The 25,211-nt window shown below is 39.6% G+C and overlaps 1 long non-coding RNA gene across 3 annotated transcripts in view; it reads left to right on the top strand.

The window, feature by feature from the left end:
- The window catches only part of LOC307194508, a 172,979-nt gene that overhangs the window by 105,910 nt on the left and 41,858 nt on the right, over positions 1–25,211 (top strand). For all 3 annotated transcript variants that reach the window (XR_013830568.1, XR_013830569.1, XR_013830570.1), the window contains one exon: positions 21,576–21,694. This is a non-coding gene — a long non-coding RNA (uncharacterized lncRNA). The remainder of the gene's footprint in view (positions 1–21,575; positions 21,695–25,211) is intronic.

Raw genomic sequence — 25,211 nt, 5'->3', positions numbered from 1 at the left:
AGGACCAGACCCATGTGGGCACAGCTTGGGGGTGAGCACAGGAATTCACTGACCACTTTATGCAGTCACTTTCCTGAGCTCCTCTGTCTCCCTTATGTCTTTGGCACTTTACATTTGCCTGGGATCCGCTTTCCCCTCCTTTGGATAGAAAGGTGGGGCTTTAGGTACATTGCTGCACCAACCACTTACCTGTGCGTGTATCCAGGGCCAAGCTGCGGGAGGTCAGAGAAAAAGAAACTGATGTAAGATGCTAACAGTAGGAGAAACTGCCTGTGGGGTAAATGGGAATTCTCTGTGCTACCTTCACAACTTCTCTGTAAATCTAAAACTATTCTAAAATAAAAACATGTATTAAAAAAAAATCAATATTTGCCCCAGCTTCTAGGGATCACAGTTGTACAGATCAGAGAGCCAGATCCCCTCTCTCCGAGTTTTGGCCCTCGTGGCCACCCACAGGGGCCTCTGCCACTGACAACACTCAATATTTCTTCAGATCCGGGTATGTAAGAACAGAGAGGAGGAAAAAAATGAGTGTTTCCATACTCCCTCTGAGTGCTAGCAGTTCCCTTTCCTGTGCCTGGAGCCACAGCTAGAAGCTTCTTCTGGAGCTCTCTGTTCATGTTGATGCTCGCCTCCTGGCTTCAGGCCGCACTGCATTCGGCTGGGGAATGCTGGAGGAAAAACTGTGGTAAACACACCTCCCACCTGGTGGTTCAGATTCTCATCTTCCCTCGTCTACCTGCTGCTGTTTACTTTTCACAGTCTTTAAAGAGCTGCTCCATGCACTTTGCATCCAGTGAGAGAAAGATGGTGGGATCTCTTTCTCCACTTTTCTCTTTTAATTTCATCTTTTTAAAAACCTTTTTATTATGAAGCATAATATACATAAGAAAAGAGCATAAGGGAGATATATATATAACTACATATACACATATATATAGTTATATATAGTTAAATGAGTATAAATTGACATAAGAAATTGATATAAGAAAATAGCATGAGATATATGTATAACTATAGGTCCACATATATATAATGTATATATGTATATATAGTTGAATGAGTATAAGTTGACACTTATGAAATAACCACCCAAGTTAAGACATAAAACATTATTGATATCCCAAAAGCATCACTGATGACTCGTTCCCTTCCCTGCTAGAAGTAACCATTAACTCTTGAGTTTATGGTAGCCATTTCATACTTATCTTTTACTCACCATCTGTACCACAGTATGGCTTAGTTATACCTTTTTCAAACTTTATATAATCAAATGTACTCTTTTATGTCTGGCTTCTTTTGTTTGACAGTGTTTGTGAGACGCAACCACGTTGCTGTGCATAGCTGTCGTTAATTAATTTTCATTTCTGTGTGCCATTGTATAAACATACAGCAGTATGTTATCCATTCAAGTGCTGATGAGTCTTCGGGTTGTTTCTGGTTTGGGTGCTGTAATGTTTTTAGACACTTCTCTTGGAGCACACACACACAGGTTCTCTAAGATATAGACCCACGTGTGGAATGGCTGGGTCATAGGGTACATCTTCAGCTTTAATAATAATGGCAAACTGTTTTCTCGAGTGTTATTCCAATTTACACTCTCCCCAGCAGTATCTGAGAATCCTGTGGCTCCACGGGGCCGTTCTTAGTCATGTTTGTTCCTATCGTGCATGGCACAAATGATGTTCAATATACATTTGTTAAGCCATTGAACTGACAGCTGGTTATGATTGTGTTTTGTGTGACTGAGATGAAATCCTTTTGTTCAAATTTTGAAAAGCCTTCGGGTACGCTCCACTTTCATTAGAAAGGAATTGAGGACGTGTCACAACAATTATCTCCGGTGGAAAATATGCTAAAGAAGACTAATGATGATTTGCAAAGGAGAACGGAGACACTTAGTCCTTTGAAGATAAAAATGGCATATCAAAGGCCAACATCTCCTTATTTTAGAGTGTTAGGGCTGGTGGGAACCTAGGGGCTGGGGGATGGAAGGAATATAAAAGAGAGATTATTTCAAGAACCACAGGACAGGAAAGAAAAGAATAACTGAGAAAATTCCACGGTTGAGGAAGAGTGTGTGAGTCATTTGTTGTTATGTGTCAAGAATCACAATTCACTCCATCAAAGTGATGGTATTCAGGACTAGCTGGGAAGAATTCAAACCATGCAGTGTTAAACAAATGACACCGCGCCATTTCTGGACTCCAGTTTTCGGTCCTGACGTCCTCCCCCAAACTAGTTTAAACTGGCAAACTTGAAAAACCTTTGAAGCCTGGGAGTCAGACAGACAGTTTAATACGTAGGGATGACCTCATGGTCTTTAAAAAGATAAAGTACAAAATTCATAAAATCCTTCTGAATCTGGTACAGATGAAAAACTTGCTATGAGAAATAAGGATATTCTGAATTAAGTGAGAATTGCTGTGCAAACCCCCTGAAGAGATCAGTTTTTGAACAACAAAGTAAAATCAATTCAGTGTAACAAGTGGACTAAACTTAATAATAAGTAATTTTCCTTTATGATTACGTTTATTTTATATGCCACACTCTGGGTGCTTTATATGATTTTCTCAGTCAATCTTCACAAAAATTTTATGAGTCAGAAAATATTAACTTCATTTTACAAGTTGGGAAACTGAGGCAAAGAGAGGTTAAGTGACTCACTGAAGTTCACACAGCGAGCCAAAGTTGCAGCTGGGAACCAAATAGATAAAGTGACCCAGAGCCTACCTTCTAGATTTTGTTTTTGGTTGTTTGTTTTTAATTTATAAACAACAAGACTCATTTTATTTTGCTGTACAGTTCTATGAGTTTTATTACATAGATTTGTGTCACCACCTTCACAATCATGACACAGAACAGCCCCGTGATTTAGAAAATCGCCCTCATGCTGTTCCTTTGTTGTCTCACCTGTCCCCATTCCTAGCCTTTGGCATCTATCTACAGTTTGGTCTTTGCTAAGATGTCATGCAGTATACTGCATATAATCTTTTAAGCTTGGCTTCCTTTACACAGCATAATGCCTTTGAGATTCATCCAAGTTGCTGTGACTACCAATACGTTGTTTCTTTTATTGATGAGTAGTATTCCATTGTACGGATGTACCATAGTTTATCCACTCACCTACTGAAGGACTTATTTGTAACTTACAGTTTATTGGAGTGATTTTGAATAGAGCTGTTATAAATATTCACATACAGTTTTTTAAGCAAACATGTCTTCATTCCTTTAGGGTAAATATAAGGAGTGTGATTTCTTGGCCAGGCAATAAGTGTATGTCTACAACTTTATAAGAAATTGCTGAAATATTTTCCTGTATCATTTTACATTCACAACAGCAAAGCATGAAAGATCCAGTGCTCTCTGAAGTTACCAGCACTTGGTAGTGTCCAATTTAAAACAATTTTTTATTTTAGCCATTCTAACAGGTGTGCAGGGATCTCTCATGATTTTAATTTGCATTCCCTAATGACTTATGATGGTGAGAATCTTTTCATTTTTTTATTTGCCATCCAAATATCTTTGGTGAAGTATGTGTTCAAATCTTTTGCCCATTTAAAAAATCAGGTTTGGTTTCTTATAGCTTAGTTTTTACTTTGTTTATGTATACTAAATACAGTTTTCTGTGTGTGGATATATGATTTGCAGATATTTTCTTTCGGTATCTGGCTTTCCCTTTCCTTATCTTAACATTGCTTTCTGCAAAGTAGAAGTTTTTTAAATGAACCGTACTTTATAAATGTATCATGCCTTTGTTATCATGTCTAAGAATTTTTGCCTAAGGTCACAATTTGTTCTTTGCTGAAATTTTTTTATAAGCGTTTTATATGATTATATTTTCCATTTATATCTATTACCTACTTGAAGTTAATTTTTGTATAAGGTGCAAGATACAGATTGTGGTGCATTTTCTTGCACATGGAAACATAATTGTTCCAATACCACTTCCTGAAAGGATTACCATTTGAATTGCCTTTGCAACTTGGTCAAAAATCAACTGACCATATTTGTGTGGATCAATTTCTGGACTCTCTATTTTAGGAGTTGGAAATTTTTTTCTCTAAGGGCTAAATAGTAATTTTAGGCTGTGGGACATGTGGTTTCTTTTGTAGTGAAAGTAGTTGAGGGAGAGGGGAAATAATTTTTCCTTTCCCCTTCTAGGTTCTTCGCTGAGACCCTCCTGTAATAGAAGACAAATTAACAGGAGAAAGACAAACAAAAGTTTAATAACATGTATACCTCCCGTCCCGTATATGTGGGAAAGACCCAAGAAAACTGAGTTATTTTCGAAATGGCTCAAGCCACTACTTTAAATAATATCTCCCCCTAAAGACAAAAGATGATGTGTGTGAGAGGTGTGGTAAGCAGTTATGGGAGGTTACTAGGAAAAGCATAGTAAACTTGGAAATGTTTGTTACACAGCTTTAAGTCAATGTATTCTCTATCGATAAGGATTTCTAGAGATTTAGAATCTTTTTTCTCTTCCAGGTACAGAGAGTGTGACACCCTTACAAATGGAGATTTCCCTATAAATATAAATGTCTCTTACAAAAGTGTAACTTTGACTTGATTTTTTACAGCTTCTCCTGTATCTGAAGTTTCATAAAAAATAGTCGGCTCAAATTTTCCCAAGAAAAATGGAAATATAAATCCATAAAATAACTCGTAGGCAAAAGTTAATAGCAACCTTATGCATAAGAGCCATAACCCAGAAAACAACCTAGGTGTCCATAAATAGGAGAACAAACTGTAGTATATTCATACAAAGGAGCACTACTGAACTGGCCGCTCAGAAAAACAAGGGATATCAGAAAAAATACAGATAAAGAAACGATGTGGTTGAATCTGAAACACATTACATTGAGAGAAAGAAGCCTTATACAAGAGTATGGTGTGGTTCCACTTGTGTGAAGTTCTGTAATAGGGGAAACTAATCCGTTGTGAAGAAAATCAGAACAGATGTTTCCTCTGGAGAGAAGGGGAGTGAGATCGCAAGGGAAGGGGCATAATGGGATAATGGTCATTTTCTGTATCTTGTTGGTGGTTTGGGTTACACAGGTGTATGCATTTGTTAAAACACATCAAATGGCGCCCTTAGGATTTATGCATTCCATGCTATGCAAATTTTACCTCAAGAGAAAAAATAATAGCCTTAAACAAATACTATACTCTTTTAAACAAGTAATAACTCTAGTTTATGATACACTGAAATATTTACGGGGCAGGGTACTCAAGAACTCATCTTACTCTGAAATGTATCCAAAAGTTGACTGATAAATAAATAGAAGGATTGATAGATGGATAGCTGTAGATCTAGATGAAGTGGTGTAACATGTTCATTTTAGAATCTAGGTGGTGAATTTTCACTGTAAAATCATTTCAACTTTTCTATATAGCTGACATTTTTCATAATAAAATATTGGAAAAAAACAGTCAACTCAAAATAATCCTTATGCCAAAGAGACAAATTTTAGGGTGGCAAATTCCGCCCCCGTTTGTAGTCATAAACAATAAATTATTGTAATGGCCGAGGCTGTGTTGGACATGGGAGATGAGGAAGTGGGAAGAGTTGAAGGTGATCTGCAGATTTCTACTTTGGGATCTGAAGTTATTTGAATATTCAGTCGCTAGAATTACGGGTAAGTGCAGTTACCTGTATTAGACACGTCTTGTATCCTGTGCCACAATTCTGTAGACGGGTGGTTCTCAAACTTGAGTGTGCATTAGAATCATCTGGAGGACTGGTAAAGCACAGCTTGCTGAGCCCACCCCCAGAGCGTCTGGCTTGGTGGGTCTTGGGGTGGGGCATGAGAATTTGTTTCTACAGTAACTTCTTAGCTGATGCTGATTTTGCTGGTCCTCCTTTTGTTCCAGCCATTACGGAAGCCGCCTGCTCCATCCAGGTGAATGTACTTGCACTGTTTTCTGCCCCGGGGCATCTCTGGATTTCCAGCAGAGGATGCTTTGGGAGGCCTGGGTGGCACTCAAGGTGTGCTATCTGGAAGTCCCACGCAATTAACACCTCACGGTGAACCCCTGAGCCATAGAGGATAAGAGCTGGTAGATAAATGTTGGTAGACGATTCTGAGATGCATTCCAGACGGTTCCTCTGAAGCCCTCAGGGGAACTGTGTCCCTGTTGTCCACTACGGGGGACCAACTTCATATTATGCCTCATGCCCTTAGATGGGTTCCCCTCCTTCTACGATTCACTATCCAGTCTCCCACTCCTGTTGCCAGGCTCACTTTCCAAAACAAAGTACCTGCATGTAAGCCCCTGACTGAGGCTTGGCTTTGCAGGGGGGCCTCGGCCTGAGACATTTACTGTGGCTGTCCATCTCCCCCTCTGTCTCCATCATGAAAGAGACAGGTACTTTGGTTTAACTGGCACTAGAAACTCAGAGTTCTCTAGACTCCATTTTTGTACCCACAGCACACATGCTAACGACTGGCACATGTGGGTATTCAGAAAATTATGGATGAATAGATCAGTAAAAGTATTTTTACACTTATTAAAGTGGTTGGAGGGGACGGAGCAAGAGGAAATAGCGGTGGGAGAGAGAAGACTAGCTCACACGCAATGACTGGAGCCCAGAGTGAGACTCCAGCTAAAAAAGAGCTGATTAAAGGTTGAGGGTATGGAGATCTCTGTTGGAATTCAAACGCCACCATTTCCTGGCTGTGTGACCAGGGGTAGCTTTCCCTTTGAACTTCAGTTCCCCCAGCTATAAAATGGGGGAGTAATGATATCTACCTCACTGAATTTTATGGGGACAAAAGTGTGGCAACGTGCACCTACCCATCAGAGGTGCAGTGGCAGGAGGATGGAATGCAGGACCTCTAAGATTCGCTCCACTTCTAAAATTGCAGGAGACTGGGGTAGTAGCCAGATACAAGTTATTAACATTAATAATGAAAATAAAGATGTTTATTAATAGTAGCTAATTTTAACATAGTGCTTGCTCTATGTCAGGTTCTGTTCCAAAAGTTTTTATATATTGGCTCATGTGATTCTCAAGCCACTCTATGAGGTAGATTCTATTATATTCCCAATTTTACGAATGATGAAACCAAGTCACAGAGAGGGTGAGTGACTCCATCAGAATCACACAGCTGGTAATAAGTTGAGCTGGGATTTGAACCAATACCATCTTGCTTTTAACAATAGTGCCATATTTTGGGGATTTGAAATAGTCTATACTAGTCTGACCGTGGAGGCCCTGGGTCTTGACCACCACACACCTCTCAGCACTCAGACGAGTATAATGCATTATAGGTGTTGTGGTGTGACAGCAATTTCCCATGTGTCATTTATGGAACATTTCAAGTGAAGAAGAGGAAGAATGTTACAAGTATCTCCTTAGCTGTGTGTTCACTCCAAGCTACCCTATTTCATGCTGTTAAACACCTCATGTGTAATGAACCAGGTACTGAGCTATATACAGGTAAGAAAGATACAGCCTCTACCTCTAAGAAGCTGCCTCTGCCCTTTAGGAGGGTGGGCCGTATGAACAGAGAGATGCCATATATGATTCAATGTGTTGGGGGAGTGAAAAGGAGAGGGAGAGAGGTCTGGGAGGTCCGGGGTGGGTTCCCAGAGGAGGACACTGCCAGGCTACCATCTCCCACGTCAGTCTTCTTCCGCTTCTGCTTTCTCCATCATTGGAATTGCCTTCCGAGCCTCTTCACCTTCTCCCAAAGGCGAACAGCTTAAAAACAACAAAGATTACTGCTAGAACGTGTCAATATGTAAGAGGATAGAATGAGAATTATTGGTGTTTGCACAAAGCATTTGTCTCCTGTCCATTCCTGGCTGTTTATTTGAGAAGTTGCACTGAAGAATGTCAGGTTCTGTTAGGATCTGGAAGCAGGAAGATTGAGATGCTCGGGTATTGCTTGTCTCCTCTCGTATTATTTGTGTACGTGGGAAATGCAGAAATCCAATGAAAAGTCTTTTGTTTTAAACTGGTCTGTTTGACGTGCCTGAAATTGATGGATCATGCTACTGGCTTAATGCAGACAAAAATCTCTGTCTCTACCCTGCACTCCACTCACATAACCTGGTGTCATTGTTTCCTTTTCAATGGGAGGCGAGCGGCAGGTAGGGAGAGAGGGAGAGAATGACTGAACCCTGTTGGGGGGAATCTCCCTTCCACGCCCACCCAATTTCTTGATTGGGACTTTCCCCTCCTCCACCCCCTTTGCATCTTCCATCTCCAGAGTGATGGAGTGAATTGTCCAGTTGGTGACCCATCCCCATTTCTGCTTGGACTAACGTGCCAGAGGGGACTGATATGGTCCCTTTCTCCTTCCTTCTCTACACAATCCATAGGGGGCAATGGTCAGGGTAAAGCTCTCTGCTTTGCAAACGCAAACTTCCTACTGATGGTCCTAGTTCGAAACTGAGAGGCTGGAAGATAGTCGATCCATTTCCAACATGGATTTTGTGCCGTGTGACTTTTCTTTGTCCCTTCAGGTCGAGGTCTACTTTCTCTGTTCTGTGCTGCATCTCACACTGTCTCCTGCATCAACAGACTACCTTGCCCTCTGGTTGCAGACTCGGGTTGGGGGGTCTAGAAGGAGATCAAAAGGAAGGAGGAGAGTGAGGGTGGGGGTACTTATTCCCTTGGCTCTCTCCGAACTGACTGCCTTTAGTTGTCCTCCTTACTGAAGTCTGTGGCTCTGTCAGGCAACCCTCCTCCCTGTTATCCCTTTAGGCTAAGATGTAGTAACAGCTTCCTTGGTAACTAGGTCCAGGTCATTTTCTAAACCTTTCCCACACCCTTGTCAATAGTCATTTTATTAAACCCTCCTCCATAATTTAGCCTGACAGGTTAGCATCTCTCGGTGGGGCAGACTGTACTTTCCAAAGATGACTGCGCCAATATATATCCCAAATGTGATGTTGATACTCCTCCATCAAGAGACGAGAATATACGTCCCCACCCTTACGTCTGGGCAGGTCTATGAAAATGGCAGAAGTGACGCCAGACGAATGCCAAGGCTAAGTCATAAAAGGCAATACAGCTTCTGCCTGGCCCTCTGGGAAGCCTTGTTCATGGAACCCAGCCAGTGTATGGAGAAGACATCTATCAGTGTCCCAGCCATGGGTCTCAGCTGATGGCAGCATCGATTACCAGTTGTGGGACTGAGGCTTCACATGATTCTAGCCCTTGACCTTCAAGTTGCCCCAACTGATGCTGGGTGGAGCAGAGACAAGCTGTTCCCATTCAGCCGTGTCCAAATGGCAGCTTTAGGAGCAAAATAAGTATTGTTTTTAAGTGACTAAATTTCAAGGTGGTTCCTTATGCACATAATCAGTAATAAAGTTAATATTTGACCTCCATCTTTATAATGAAAATAAAGATGTTTATTAATAGTAGCTAATTTTTTTTTGCGGTATGCGGGCCTCTCACTGTTTTTTTTAATTTAATTTTTATTTTATATTGGAGTATAGTTGATTTACAAGGTTGTGTTAGTTTCAGGTGTACAACAAAGCGAATCAGTTATACATATACATATGTCCATTCTTTTTCAGATTCTTTTCCCATGTAGGTTATAACGGAATACTCTTGTGTTTTGTTTCCGTCCTTGCTTAGAAATCTGGGCAGGGAGGAGAGATAAATCTAGGTCTTCTTCAGAGACTCCAGCACTGTAATACTCTGCTGTATTCCAGTCCCTTCAATAGGCATTTCATAATGTCCCCTCACCACAAACCTAGGTGGAAGATATTATCGTCCACACTCTTCAGATGAAGAGGCTGTAGAAACAGGAGAAAGATGAAGTTACCAATCAAGATCACTCAGAGGCTCAATGTTGGGTCTATGGAACCTACATCCTTTTTATTTTGAAGGGAAAAAGAATACCTTCCTAGGTCCTGGTCATCCTATATCAAATTCTATTTCGCCAGGTCCCTGTGATGCTCTGGGAGTGCATTGCTCCCCTGGGTGATGACCAGCAGGTCAAATTTTTCATCATCCACGCTCACTCTGTAGCAAGGTGGAGAGAAACCTGGGCATGTTTTCCAAGGTCTTTCCCATGTGACCCCTGGTACCCTCCTGTGCTCTATGTGCTTCGTAAGTATTGACTCTGTGCTCCTTGAGGTCAGGAACTACAGCGATGTGTTCATCTTTGTGTTGTCCCCAGTGCCGACAATTTAATAAGCACTTAATACGAACTTATTGAATGTCTGAATGCATGCTTATCTTCCTCAAGCAAACGGTTTTTATCTGGGCATTTCCCCTCTTTCATTTCTCATTTTAAAGCCTCCCCATCTCTGTGTCTGACCTTTATGCAGACACGATTCCCCATCTTACAACATGCCTTTCATTCTTGGACCAGAGCACTCATCCTGCCTCATTTGTAGGCTACAGTTTGCTGACACCGTGTTCTAATTTGTCTGTCACTCACCAGTGCTTTATCGAATTTTCAAAGTCATTTTCACCTTTTCCAGTTCTGCCTCTGCTACCCCAAACTGCTATCAGAGAGTTTTCTTAAAAAACACAACTTGATACATTTATTGTTCTGCTTAACTACCATTCACCCCTTGGTTTCTACACGACAAATGCCCGAACTTGCCATACGTAAGACCTTTCACAGTCTGGCTCCAGTAAACTCTCCACGCAGAGCTCTTTCTGCCTTCCCAGTCCACACTCCATCCACTAAAGGCACACCGGACTTCCCATCTTAGCCTGGGTAAAGCGTGTCCTTTCAGGATGTTTTGAACTTGTAACTGCTCTACCATTTTCTTGTTTTGACCACCCCTCCCTTTTCTCAGCCTGGCGAGCTCCTCAGCTTCAACATTTCCTCCTCTGTGATTCTTTTCTCACTCCACCAGGCAGATCAGCTCCTCTCTCCTTGATATAGTCACAGCATTTGTCTGGGACTCTATTCCAGTGTTTAACACATTGCTGAGTCATTGATGTGTTTACATGTCTGACTCTCCCATCAGTCTGCAAGCTACTGGGGGGCCAGGATGGTGGTTTACCTATTGATGAATCCAGATGTTCCTGCTTCAGTCGCTGACCACGATATTGTAGGAATTAAGATCTGAGATTTGAAATAAAATTATCTGAATTTAAAACCTGGTTCTAGCTTAATTTTGCTGGCTTTGAAACCAAGGAAAGTAAGTTACCTTCTTTAAGTCTAAATTTTCTGTTTTTTTAAAAAAGAAAAAGAATACCTACTTACAGGATTGTGTGTGTTACATGAGATAACCCATATAAAACACTCGTCACAGAGTAGACACTTAATAAATATCACCTGCAATTATCATCGTTCATAATGAACAGTTACCTTGTACCAGACAGAAGTTCATTAAATCTCACAGCGGTCCTCCTGAGTAGGCATTATTATTCCCATTTTATAGGTAGGTAAATAGACTCAGGGAGAATAAGGAGCTTTCCCAGGGTTGTGTGGTTGGTATGGAGTAAGCATCTAGGTCAGGGTACTTATTAGGGGCTCAGAACACGCTTGATGAATATATTTGACCATCCTTCTAGCGTTTGTCTCTCTGGTGGTCAACCAAGATTTCAAAACCCTTTGCCACCGGAGCCAGAGTTCAGCCCAAGGAAGATCTGTCTGGTTTTCCTTCCCTATCACCTTCTAGGCTGAGTTTGGAGGCAGGCTGTGTGTGCGCTGGTCTGTTTGTTTCGACTCCACTGAAAAGATGTCTTCAGACCCCTTCCCAGGTCAGTACACAAACTCATTCCATCTGCTTTACAATTAAGATTCAAAAGAAATTCCTCCCTCTGCACCGATTCCAATCAGTGATTATGCTGTTAATGACCAGCTCATAAAGAATTCACAAAAGCAAACCACACCATTAAATGTAGAATTGTATTGATGCTGACCTACTGGGAGCACTTTCTGTTCCTTTTTCAGAACAACGTCTGAGAACAAGAATATAATTCTCTTCCCTTGAACATTTTTTGCCCTTTTAAGTAGAGATATCTCTAAAATAAAGATCTGGAAGGAGGTGTCAATTCCCCAGAAGCCAGTAAAAGGATGCTTTCAAAATACAGTCTGGGGCCACATCATGTTCCCTGTGAATTGTTAGAACGTGATGAGCTCTGCGTTTGCCCATCCACAGACCAGCCTGAGTGGTGATTCAAACACTGTCCTCTCAAATGAGTGCCAGCAGACTCTGTGCCTGCTAGCACATGATGGGGAAATGAAAGAAGAGACGTTTGAAAACAAAGCCAAACCAAACGTTCTATAACAACCTTGAGGAACATGATGGCGGGCCAGCCTCTATGCTGAGAGATTTATATGTAAGATCTCACTGGGACCTGAGAAAAGTCCTGAGAAGGAGCCCCTGTCATTGTTCCCATTTTACAGATGAGCAGAGTTCAGAGAGCTCATGATGACCTAGAGATGTGTGCCCAGGTGTATCCAGTTCCCAAACCCTGCCTCTAAGTCATGATTCACAAGAGAAAAGTCCTGAGTCCCCAGGTAGTGGTGCTGGGGGGATGCTATGTCCGTGTTTTGGCTGAATGTGTACCAAGCCTGATATTTAGTGCTTTCACATACATGAGACAAATTTAGCTTGACTAGCTCACTGTTAGGCAGGTCTTGTCCGTTTTCCTCATTTTACTGGGGAACTGGGGAGCTGAGAAATTATGTCACTTAAGGTGATCCAGTTGGTAAGTGGGACAACCTCGGCTTCTCAAACTATATCCCCCTGCGTCTCTGGTAAGGTAATTGGGGTCAGTAGTGGGGACGGGCAGAAGGAAGGTCCTGCCCTTTTACGGGGTTGAGTTGGTAGCATCTTGCTTCGCTGAAGTCTGATTCTCTGTTTGGAAAAGGCCAGCTGGGACTAGAAAGATTCATGTTGCCCCTGCCTGCCAGGCTCAGTGGCCCTTTGCACAATATCCGGAATATAATAAAAGTACTAAATAAATTATAATGTTTATAATTCTTGTTTTATTATTACCACTGCCAGTAAGAGATTGCTACCATAGGAAGCTCCCAAATAAAGATGTGTGGCTTAGATCTCTCACGGCGTGTTTTACTTTTGGAAAGGAAAGAGACTTCTGGAAAGAGGTCTTTTCAAAGTTGAGGCTCAGAAAGACGAAATCCAGGAATCCTACCTCCAACGCCAAATCTTGAAAGCCCTGACAAAAGGGATTATTGATTAATACTCTGTAGTCTGCCCACACCAGGGGTGAATGCTAACTGCTTACTAAGAGAAAAACCTGCTAAGGACAGGCCTTGTCAGACACTGCTGGGGTCCTGGAGAAGTCAGGAACATTGCCTTTCCTGGCAGAGGTGGGGAAGCAGGAACACACACATCTTTCAGGGATTTTGTAGGCCCAGCCCGGCTTGGGGGTCAGGAAAGGTACATGACCTTGGGAGGGGCCTCCACTCATATCACCACCTTTCTGATACCGGCAGTCTGTGTGGAGTTTCTGCTTTGCTTACTGAGCAGCTGGACTGTGTAAATGTAATAGGGAAAAACAAATCGAACTCCATATTAGATCTGTTTCTCTTACTTTAACCTTTGTATTCTATTGCTTTTTCTTCCAGTTAAGAATGTTGCCTATAGCCTGAAATATACAGACTAGCCCATTCTCAAGGCTCTGACCTTTAACTGTTTTAACACTTTTCCATTCATATAGAGATAAAAAGTTGCAGAACAGAGGATAACATTTGTCTTGTCGGAGGTTTACAGGAACATCATGACCTGAGTTCGTGGACAGCTGCAAGAACAAAAGCTTCTGATACCAAGAAGTCTGCAACAACGAGCCACACCTCCTCCCCATTTAGTATAAAAGAAGCCTGAATTCTGACTTGGGTGAAACGGTTCTCTAGGACATTAGTCACCATCTTCTCAGACTCCCAGCTTTCCAAATAAAGTTGTTATTCCTAGCCCCAATACCCTGTCTCCCGATTTGTTGGCTTGTTGTGTGGCAAGCAGAACTTGGACTTGGTAACACAAATAGAGTGTATTTTTAGTCTTGCTTGACCCCTTTTAAGTTAAAACAAAAGTCATCATCTTCCCCTTCAATAACAGCCTTCTCCTTACCTCCCAGCGCTCCCTTTCTCCGTAAGAAGTAGCACCATTCGCCCAGGCATCCCTGGACTGCTGCTTGGATCTTTTTCTCCCTGATGCCCTCTATTCATTTTCCTGGTCTTGTGGATGCTACCTCTCTGACATCTCTCAGCCCCATCACTTTCCACTGCCCTTAGTTTATGGTTTCATCAACTCTCACCTGGGCTGCTGCAAGCCCGGCTTCTACTGTTCTTGATCGTGCTAAAATAAAGCAAAGCAGAACCCCAGTAACTCTCTGTCAGGTGATGCTCTTATTATCATGTAATAAAAAACAACTCCAGAATCTTGGTGATGTTCAACACAGAGGTTTATTTCTTGCATACTCTACATACTCATCACTGGTTGGCTGTACTCATCACTTTTTGTTTGTTTTTTGTTCTTTGCGGTACGTGGACCTCTCACTGTTGTGGCCTCTCCCGTTGCGGGGCGCAGGCTCCGAACGCGCAGGCTCAGCGGCCATGGCTCACGGGCCCAGCCGCTCCGCGGCATGTGGGATCTTCCCGGACCGGGGCACGAACCCGTGTCCCCTGCATTGGCAGGCGGACGCTCAACCACTGCGCCACCAGGGAAGCCCAGTACTCATCACTTTTTACAAAATGACAACATTCCAAATTTTATTTCTCCTTTTTGATTCATTGATTGAGTTATTGATTCGGTATAGAATTATTGATTCTAGAAAAATCAGCTTTTTTTCCTCTACTGTTTTGTTGCCTAGAAGTAAAGGAAGGCAGGTATTTTAAAGTAGTAAACTGAGTTCTCTAATATCTTTCAACAGTGACCAATTAGTTTAAATTTTTAAAACATCATTATGCACTCACGAGTGCAGATCAATTTGTTGTATTTTAACCCACTGAAGTTATTTTTCCCCTGATGCTCAAAATGTCCTATTTTTGGTCAGTGGAAGTCTCTTCGTTTTGGTCCTGGATTCTTTCTGACATTATGCTATTGGTCTTCTTGGAGAGTTTCCTAGGAATCCGGTATGGCAATATTTATATTAATATTAAGATATTATATTAATAATGTTTTAGGCTCACCTTGTGCATTTCTTGCCTCAGATAGAGAATCAGTCGTTTCTGCCAGGAGACCTGATTTCTTCTACTGGGAAGAGAAAAGTCAAGACTGCAATCTGTGCTTTAGGGATGCTCATTGCTATTAGGGTTTTCAATGTTTTAGGTCTTTTCAGTAGACAGTGCTAAGAAATATTTTCTAAGAGAAACTACATCATGAGTTTATACTGATATTTCCAATTCAATGCCAGGATTATAGGGTTTCTCCTTAATCTTTTCTGTATTACATCTGTATCTCCTTTCTTCTATTCTGAGATGCTTGATCTTATGAAAATTGGGAATAATAGAGTATTAGAGAAAGCAATTAGTATTGCTTTATTATTGCAAATGCAGCAGAAGAATAATACCAACACTGTCTCTAATAATATGATTACTGAAAACAGTTAATTTTTATTTTGTATTTTTAAAAAATCCTTGGTCTATAGCTCACTAGGGATATACAGTTAAAATTACTGTCCTTTAAAGTTATTCGGAATAATTCCTCTCTGTGTGTCTCTGCCACAAATCAGATAGATTTTTAGGGATTTTTGTTGTTGTCAACTTGATTTATTTTTAATTTTTAGCCAATACTTTTTATTTTAGTTTACAGTTACATAAAATAATTAATGATTCTAAATCAAGTGTATAAGACAAGATATATTCAAACAAGTCTAGCTTCTGTCTCTGTACCTTTCACCCTAGTTCTTCCTTTCCTTATAGATAACCATTAAAAATAATCCATGGTTTATCTTTTATTGATTTTTTAAAAATTGAAGTATATATATATATATATATATATATATATATATAAAACCCTCTTTCTTAATAAACAGGAGCATGCTATATGCATGTTTCTATATTTTAAAATTTTCTCTTAAACATATAATTTGGGATTTACTCCATAGCAGTATATATAGATATGTCTCATTTCTTTTTTCATCTGTATACTAATACCCTCAATCCCCTCATTTTTTGGTTATGGTCTATTGGTTCTCTGTTATGAACGATTGCAATTAATTAACAGCTCTTTCTTCCTCCTCTCATCCCCCATCCCAAAGTAATACTTTGTAATTCCCAGTTAATAACTGTATATCAACCAACTTAGTTCAATTCTTATGTACTCTCCCTATATTCCCACCCATTTTGTATAGTTATTCTGTACCAGCACTTCCGTGATTTTGGTTAACTGAAGCTCACACTCAAGTGTATATTCAGGAGGAGTACTTTCTTGATGAGAAACATTTGCAAGTCAGCTTGGCTAGATAGAAAATCTTTGGCCCACATTCTCTTTCTTTTCCTTTTTTTCATTTAACAGCTTTATTGAGATATAATTCACATATCGTAACATTCACTCTTTTAAAGTGTACAGTTCAGTGGTTTTTAATACATTCACCAGGTTGTGAAATCATCATCACTAACTACAGAACATTTTCATCATGCTGAAAGAAACCCTGTACCCATGAGCAGTAACTCCCCATTCCCTCTCCTTCCAGCTCCTGGCATCCACTGATCTACTTTTTGTCTCTGTAGATTTGCTTATTCTGGATATATCATATAAATGGAATCATACAAATGGGTATCTTAGGACTGGCTTCATTCACTCAGCATTCACATTGTCTTTCTTTGAATATATTGAATATGTTACCTATTGTCTTCTGGCATACTGTACTGCTCTGAAAACAGTTGATGACAATCTGCTATTTTTCCCTTATAAGTGACTTGGTTTTTGTGCTTGGATACCCTAAGACATTTTTTTCTTAAAGTCAAGCAATTTTATTAGAATATATCTTTATATTAGTTGACCTGGGTTGATTGTATATAATGTGCTATTTTAAATGCAGTGTCACGTTTAAAAAATTTTCGGATAGTCTTTCTGATCTATAGATTTCGGGTTTGTTCTCTTCTTTGGATTTTCTAGAGTTCTAGAAAGAACTCTAATTAGACACGCGTTGGATCATCTTTGACTACCTTCTATATTTGTCACTTTCTTTTAAAAATTCATCTTATTTCTTTATTTCTTTTTATTTAAAAATTCCTCCTTTTCATCTTCTCTTTCTTTTAAGGCATTATCTATTGTGTTTCTCTACTCTTCCATTTTTTTCTATTTCAGTCTTCATTTCTGAAGTACTGGGGTTTTTGTTTGTTTGTTTCTAAATTTTTCTTTCATTTTGTCATCTTTTTTTATACTTCTTATTCTTATTTATCTTATTAGCTCATGTCTTCTATCATTGACTCTAATTTCTTTTTAGATCCCTTGGAAACATTAGGTTATAAACAGCTTCATTTGTTTCTTTAAAAATTTTGGGGGGGGTCATTCTTTTATCATATATAAGGACATTATTCTTCTCTTCCTTTGCTGTTTCTATAATAATTTTGATGGAATTTAAGCATAATCTTTTTCTCATGCTCATTTTCACATAAAAATTTTCCTTCACCCTTTGGAGGGACAGATCGGTCAGGATAGATTTTCTAGCCTTAGAGCTCTGGAGTTCTCTTTTCTGTTGTTTTTGCAAAGTGTTAAATAGTCAAGGCCTTATGAATTCTGAGAGCTCATGGTTGCTTTTCCTCCCTCCACTTTTATCTGGACTTCTTTGACCTTTGCTCCTGTTGTCTCTATCCTGCTCAATATCAACTCTATTTCCAGAGGTTTTCCTCAGTGTGAAGCTTGGTCTTGAAAGGGTATGGTATGTTGACCAGATAGTTTTGAGTGTATACAGGGCATAGACTGCTTCAACTTTGTGTAACCCCCTGACATTCACTCACAAATTATGAAGGATAATGTTATTCTCAAGTTGACTCACTGCACTTCTTAGTGAATATATGATGCTATTTGGGGGGCTTTTCTGGGCTCAGTCTGCTAGATTCCTCACTGCTTCCCTCTCCTACTGGATACAGATGCTGATACCATGAAGCACAAATAGCCATGGTTTGTCTTCACTGGGTCTCGTTATGGTGTTCCTGAGGCTATCTTGTCACCTGGTTGCATTGTAGATACTGTCTGTGGAATTTCAGTTTTGCTATCTTAGTTGCTCTGTATGGTTTCATGGGAAGGGATTCAAAAGCTACTGTGCCACTGTAGCCCTCTTTCCATCACTCCATAATGTGGTTTCAAAGTGCTAAAATAGCTGTAGGCACGGCACACCCCTGCAGTGTGGAGGAGAGCTAGGGCAGGGGTTGGAGTCCAGCTAGACGAGGTAACTGCTATCTGAACAAAGTCCCAGAGGAGTCCATTGGGTAAATAAGGGAGAAGAAGATATTCAGGCAAAGGGAACAGCATGTGTGAATGGTCAGGGATGAGAGAGCAGGTTGCATGTGGAGACCTGAGAGGCCCTGGTGCTTGCCCTGTGCTGGGTGGGTGTCTGGTGGGTGTGGGCATGTGGCACCTCCTCACTTTTGTATTGGATGTAAGCCTCTGCTTTCCCTCTCTGGCAGCCTTGTTTCCCAGGATGGATTGGTGCTTATGTATTGCTACTTCTCACCTTACTGGTCCCTGTGTAATTTCTCATTAATCACTGCAATTTACAATCCTCTCAATCTAGAGCCATCTGTGAAGTTAACTTCAGTGCTGTTTACTCTTTTCTCCCAAATCATTAATGAAGATAAAACATTCAATGCAACTGAGTTTTGCAGCCATTTCTGGGAAATTCCCCTGAGGCTCTCTCTTGTTTCAGGAAATCACCTTTAATTCAAACATGTTATCACCCCATTGGTCAGTTGTTCATAACGATACTAGGTTAAAGTTTGTGTTCATTTAATTCCAATTTTCCACAAAGACTCCAAAGGGTAACCCAGCCCTAGTCCTCAACAAAACAATAAAGAAGTAATCAAAGATATGCAAATTAAGGCATTATTGAGAAGTTTGTGTTTTTCACTGATTAAATTTGTAAAAATTTTAAAGGTTAGAACCCATGGATGGTGAAGTGTGCTGAAATTAGTATTTCTATATGCTTTTATAAATCAATATGGCAATTAGGCATTAAGGCCATAAGACGGTTTATCTTTGTCACCAGCAGTATTGTGAATTTATCCTGAGAAAATACTTCTGGAGGAAAGAAAAAACACTTTCTGCATGAAAATGGTTGTTGAAATGTTAACCTTCATGTTATAAAATGGGAGCAACCCAAATCCATCAGAAATAGGGGAATTATTAAACGAATTAAGGTGCATCAGCTGAATTAATGGGAAGTGATAAACACATAGGAGAATCTCAACAATTGGTAGCTACTGTTTTTGGTGTTAATATCTTTGCTGCTGTTGTTAATCTCTGACCCTAGGAACAAGTTGTTTTTTCCTGTGATGTTATGACAGAACTCCAGTTTACTAATGGGAACATATTTTGTCTTCTAAAATAAATATCAAGAAATTAAATTAAGACCAATAGTAACTTAGCACTAGAATGTGGTTTACTATGAATAAGAACTTTGTAATGGTTAGAACTCTTCAAAGTGGAGATAAAACAGGAATATTCATAGCAGCTTTGTTCATCATAGCCCCAAATTGGAATCAACCCAAGTGTCCATCAGCTGATGATTAGATAAACAAAATGTGGTATGTCCATACAGTGGAAAACTATTTGACAAAAAAAGAAAGCACTGACACATGCTACAACATGGCTGAACCTTGAAAACATTGTGTTAAATGAAAGAAGCCAGGCAGAAAGTTCACATTACATGATGCCATTTATATGAAATGTCCAGAATAGGAAAACCCGTAGAGATACAAAGTAGATTAGTGATTGCTTAGGACTGAGGAGGGATAGGTGGAGTGGGGAGTGACTGCTTAAGGGCATGGGGTTTCTTTTGGGGGATGATGAAAATGTACCATAATTGATTGTAGTGATGGTTGCAACAACTCCATGAATATAAAAACCATTGAATTTTACACTTCAAATGAGTGAATTGAAGAGTGTGTGAATTATGTCTCAATAAAGCAGGTACCAACAAAAAGAAAAAGGATGAAATAAGCTGACTACACAAAACCCAATTATTTAACCAATCTCTATAACAGGCAATAATTCAACCTGTAGCAAGACGTAAGAGAAATAGAATGACTCAGTATTGATATCAATAATTCTTAACGAAATCCCAACTCCTTATAACTATTCCACAGTTTAGTGAAGTTCTAATTTTTTAAGGTCCCTCTATTTTCACAGTTTTCAGGCAATGAAAGCATTTTAAGAAATTTAAAAGACTGACAAGCCACCTGAACCTTAAAACCAAGAGATTTTAAAGCAGTTGGTCTCCTTGTAAGTTTAGAAACCATATCAGTTAAAATTAGGTTTCACAGAAAATGGCAGAAACATCCAGGTAATAATAAATTAAACAAAATGGGTAGAAATTAATTCTCCCCCATGTAAATGTAGGTAACTACAGATAATCCAAGGTGGACAAGACATTTCCATGACCACTGGGTCCCAGCTCCTTTCTAGTAGCTAATCCACCATTTCAAACAGCATTCACCTCATAGTCCATGATAGTTGCCTGAGTCTTGCCAACACGTCAGCATTCCAGCTAGGAATTGGGAGAACAGAGAGAAAAGAAGGACATAGTTTTTCTGTGTAAACTTTCTGCATGTTTCTTTTTGCTAGAATTTAGTCACATGCCATAATTAGCTGCCAGAGAGGCTAGGAAACATTTTTATTTTGAGTGTTCACATGCCTAGCTAAAATTTGAAGGGGAGAATGGATATTGGAGGACTAGCTTCCTCTGATACAAAGTGTCCCTGCCCCTAATTTTTCACATGCCGATGTAGGGAAATGTATATTCAGAATTCTTGGGTTCGGATCCTACCTCTGACCTGGAAAATCACTTAATATCCATGAAACTACTTCCTCTCCTACAAAGTGAAAAAATTATTTCTACCTCATTAAATCATGGGAAGGGTTAAACATGTTAATATATGATGAAAGTGTTTTCTAAACTATAAAGCAGTGCACAAATGCTAGAGGTACTTGAAAAAAGAGTACGCATAGGTAGAATATAACAGCTGGTTTTCAATGTCTGAGGAATTCCTGAGAAAGACAGTTTTATTTTAAACCTCTGTTACCCCAGAGGGCCGAACTGGCCTCCAGCTGTGTATCAGATAGCCAATGTCCTCCATGGCAAAGACACTCCCTCGTTACCACTTCCTTATAGACTGGCTTTCCCTTTCTTCTTCCTCCTTTCCTTCCCTGCACCTAGGATCTGTGGTAGACAACTTCTGGTACACAGGGTATCTAGGTTGGAAAGCCAGTGTGGAAAAAATAATTGACACGTGTGTAGGTTGAACTTCTAAGTTTCTTTTCACAGCACATACACAAGAAAGAACATGGGCTTTGGTATAATGTAGTATGTTCCCTGAAAGCTCCTCAGAGGTAGATCCACATCTTATTTAAGTCTATATCCCCAGAGCCTCACCTGGGCTGGGAGCAAAAGCCTGGTCTCAATGAAAGTCTGTTGAACTGTTATTCAACATGAGCTTTCTTTTCAATCTCAGTTCTGTTATTGACCAGCTATGAGACCACCATCACTTCACTTCTATGTGTTTCACCTTTCTTCGTGTTCAAAAATGAAAATACTAGAAGTTGAGAGGATTCAGTGGGACAAGAACTCAATGTAAGTGTCTGTATTCGTTTCCTGCGGCACTGAAACAAATTGCCAAAAATGTGGTAGCTTAAAACAACAGAAATGTATTCTCTCACTGTTCTGGAGGCCAGAAGGTCTGCATTTTCTTTCTTTCCTTCTTTTTTTTTTTTTTTTTTTACATCTTTATTGGAGTATAATTGCTTTACAATGTTGTGTTCGTTTCTGCTGTATAACAAAGTGAATCAGCTATATGTATACATAAATCCCCATATCCCCTCCCTCTTGCATCTATCCCCTCCCACCTTCCCTATCCCACCCCTCTAGGTGGTCACAAAGCACCGAGCTGATCTCCCTGTGCTATGAGGTTGCTTCCCACTAGCTATCTATTTTACATTTGGTAGTATATATATGTCCATGCCACTCTCTCACTTAGTCCCAGCTTACCCTTCCCCCTCCCCATGTCCTCAAGTCCATTCTCTAAGTCTGTGTCTTTATTGCTGTCCTACCCTAGGTTCTTCAGAACAGCTTTTTTTTTTTTTTTTTTAACATTCCATACATACGTGTTAGCATACGGTATTTGTTTTTCTCTTTCTGACTTACTTCACTCTGTATGACAGTCTCTAGGTCCATCCACCTCACCACAAGTAACTCAATTTCGTTTCTTTTTCTGACTAATATTCCACTGTATATATGTGCCACATCTTCTTTATCCATTCATCTGTCAATGGACACTTAAGTTGCCTCCATGTCCTGTCTATTGTAAATAGTGTTGCAGTGAGCATTGTGGTACATGACTTTCTGAATTATTGTTTTCTCAGGGTACATGGCCAGCAGTGAGATTGCTGGGTCATATGGTAGTTCTAGTTTTAGTTTTTTAAGGAACCTCCATACTGTTCTCCACAGTGGCTGTATCAACTTACATTCCCACCAACAGTGCAAGAGGGTTCCCTTCTCTCCACACCCTCTCCAGCATTTATTGTTTGTAGTTTTCTTATGATGGCCATTCTGACCAGTGTGAGGTGATACCTCACTGTAGTTTTGATTTTCATTTCTCTAATGATTAGTGATATTGAGCATCCTTTCATGTGTTTGTTGGCAATCTGTATATCTTCTTTAGAGAAATGTCTATTTAGGTCTTCTGCACATTTTTGGATTGAGTTGTTTGTTTCCTGATATTGAGCTGCATGAGCTGCTTGTATATTTTGGAGATTAATCCTTTGTCAGTTGTTTCATTTACAAATATTTTTCCCAGTCTGAGGGTTATCTTTTTATCTTGTTTATGGTTTCCTTTGCTGTGCAAAAGCTTTTAAGTTTCATTGGGTCCCATTTGTTTATTTTTGTTTTTATTTCCATTTCTCTAGGAGGAGGGTCAAAAAGGATCTTGCTGTGATTTATGTCAAAGTGTGTTCTTCCTATGTTTTCCTCTAAGAGTTTGATAGTGTCTGGTCTTACATTTAGGTCTTTAATCCATTTTGAGTTTATTTTTGTGTGTTTCTTTTACATGTAGCTGTCCAGTTTTCCCAGCACCACTTATTGAAGAGGCTGTCTTTTCTCCATTGTATATCCTTGCATCCTTTGTCATAGATTAGTTGACCATAAGTGCGTGGCTTTATCTCTGGGCTTTCTATTCTGTTCCATTGATCTATATTTCTGTTTTTGTGCCAGTACCATACTGTCCTGATTACTGTAGCTTTGTAGTATAGCCTGAAGTCAGGGAGTCTGATTTCTCCAGCTCCGTTTTTCTTCCTCAAGATTGCTTTGGCTATTCAGGGTCATTTGTGTTTCTCTACAAATTGTGAGATTTTTTGTTCTAGTTCTGTAAAAAATGCCAGTGGTAGTTTGATAGGGATTGCATTGAATCTATAGATTGCTTTGGGTAGTATAGTCATTTTCACAATGTTAATTCTTCCAATCCAAGAACATGGTATATCTCTCCATCTGTTCATATCATCTTTAATTTCTTTCATCAGTGTCTTATTTTCTGCCTACAGGTCTTTTGTCTCCTTAGGTAGGTTTATTCCTAGGTATTTTATTCTTTTTTTTGCAGTGGTAAATGGGAGTGTTTCCTTAATTTCTCTTTCAGATTTTTTATCATTAGTGTACAGGAATGCAAGAGATTTCTGTGCACTAATTTGGTAATACTGCTACTTTACCAAATTATTGATTAGCTCTAGTAGTTTTCTGGTAGCATCTTTAGGATTCTGTATGTATAGTATCATGTCATCTGCAAACAGTGACAGCTTTACTTCTTCTTTTCTGATTTAGTTTCCTTCTATTTCTTTTTCTTCTCTGATTGCTGTGGCAAAAGCTTCCAAAACTATATTGAATAATAGTGTTGAGAGTGGGCAACCTTGTCTTGTTCCTGATCTTAGAGGAAATGGTTTCAGTTTTTCACCATTGAGGACAATGTTGGCTGTGGATTTGTCATACATGGCCCTTATTATGTTGAGGTAAGTTCCCTCTATGCCTACTTTCTGGAGGGTTTTGTATCATAAATGGGTGTTGAATTTTGTCAAAAGCTTTTTCTGCATCTATTGAGATGATATGGATTTTCTTCTTCAATTTGTTAATATGGTGTATCACATTGATTGATTTGCATATGTTGAAGAATCCTTGCATTTCTTGGATAAACCCCACTTGATCATGGTGCATGATCCTTTTAATGTGCTGTTGGATTCTGTTTGCTAGTATTTTGTTGAGGATTTTTGCATGTATGTTCATCAGTGATATTGGCCTGTAGCTCTCTTTCTTTGTGACATCTTTGTCTGGTTTTGGTATCAGGGTGAGCGTGGCCTTGTAGAATGAGTTTGTGATTGTTCCTCTCTCTGCTATATTTTGGAAGAGTTTGAAAAGAATAGGTGTTAGCTCTTCTCTAAATGTTTGATAGAATTCGCCTGTGAAGCCGTGTGGTCCTGGGTTTTTGTTTGTTGGAAGATTTTTAATCACAGGCTCAATTTCAGTGCTTGTGATTGGTCTGTTTCCATTTTCTATTTCTTCCTCGTTCAGTATGGGAAGATTAATGTGCTTTTCTAAGAATTTCTGCATTTCTTCCAGGTTGTCCACTTTATTGGCATATAGCTGCTTGTAGTAATCGCTCATGATACTTTGTATCTCTGCAGTGTCACTTGTTACTTCTCCTTTTTCATTTCTAATTCTCTTGATTCGAGTCTTTTCCCTTTTTTTCTTGATGAGTCTGGCTAATGGTTTATCAATTTTGTCTGTCTTCTCAAAGAACCAGCTTTTAGTTTTATTGGTCTTTGCATCATTTCCTTCATTTCTTTTTCATTTATTTCGGATCTGATCTTTATGATTTTTTTCCTTCTGCTAACTTTGGGATTTTTTGGTTCTTCTTTCTTTAATTGCTTTAGGTGTAAGGTTAGGTTGTTTATTTGAGATTTTTCTTGTTTTTTGAGGTAGGATTGTATTGCTATAAATTTCCGCATTAGAACTGCTTTTGCTGCATCCCATAGGTCATCATGTTTTCATTGTCATTTGTTTCCGTAGGTATTTTCTTTTTTTTTTTTTTTTTTTGCGGTACGCGGGCCGC

This window comes from Stenella coeruleoalba, assembly GCF_951394435.1.
Source record: "Stenella coeruleoalba genome assembly, chromosome: 11".
In the NCBI taxonomy this organism is placed as follows: Eukaryota; Metazoa; Chordata; class Mammalia; order Artiodactyla; family Delphinidae; genus Stenella; species Stenella coeruleoalba.
Note: the sequence above shows the minus strand (reverse complement) of the source record. Positions and strands in the feature narration are given on the sequence as shown.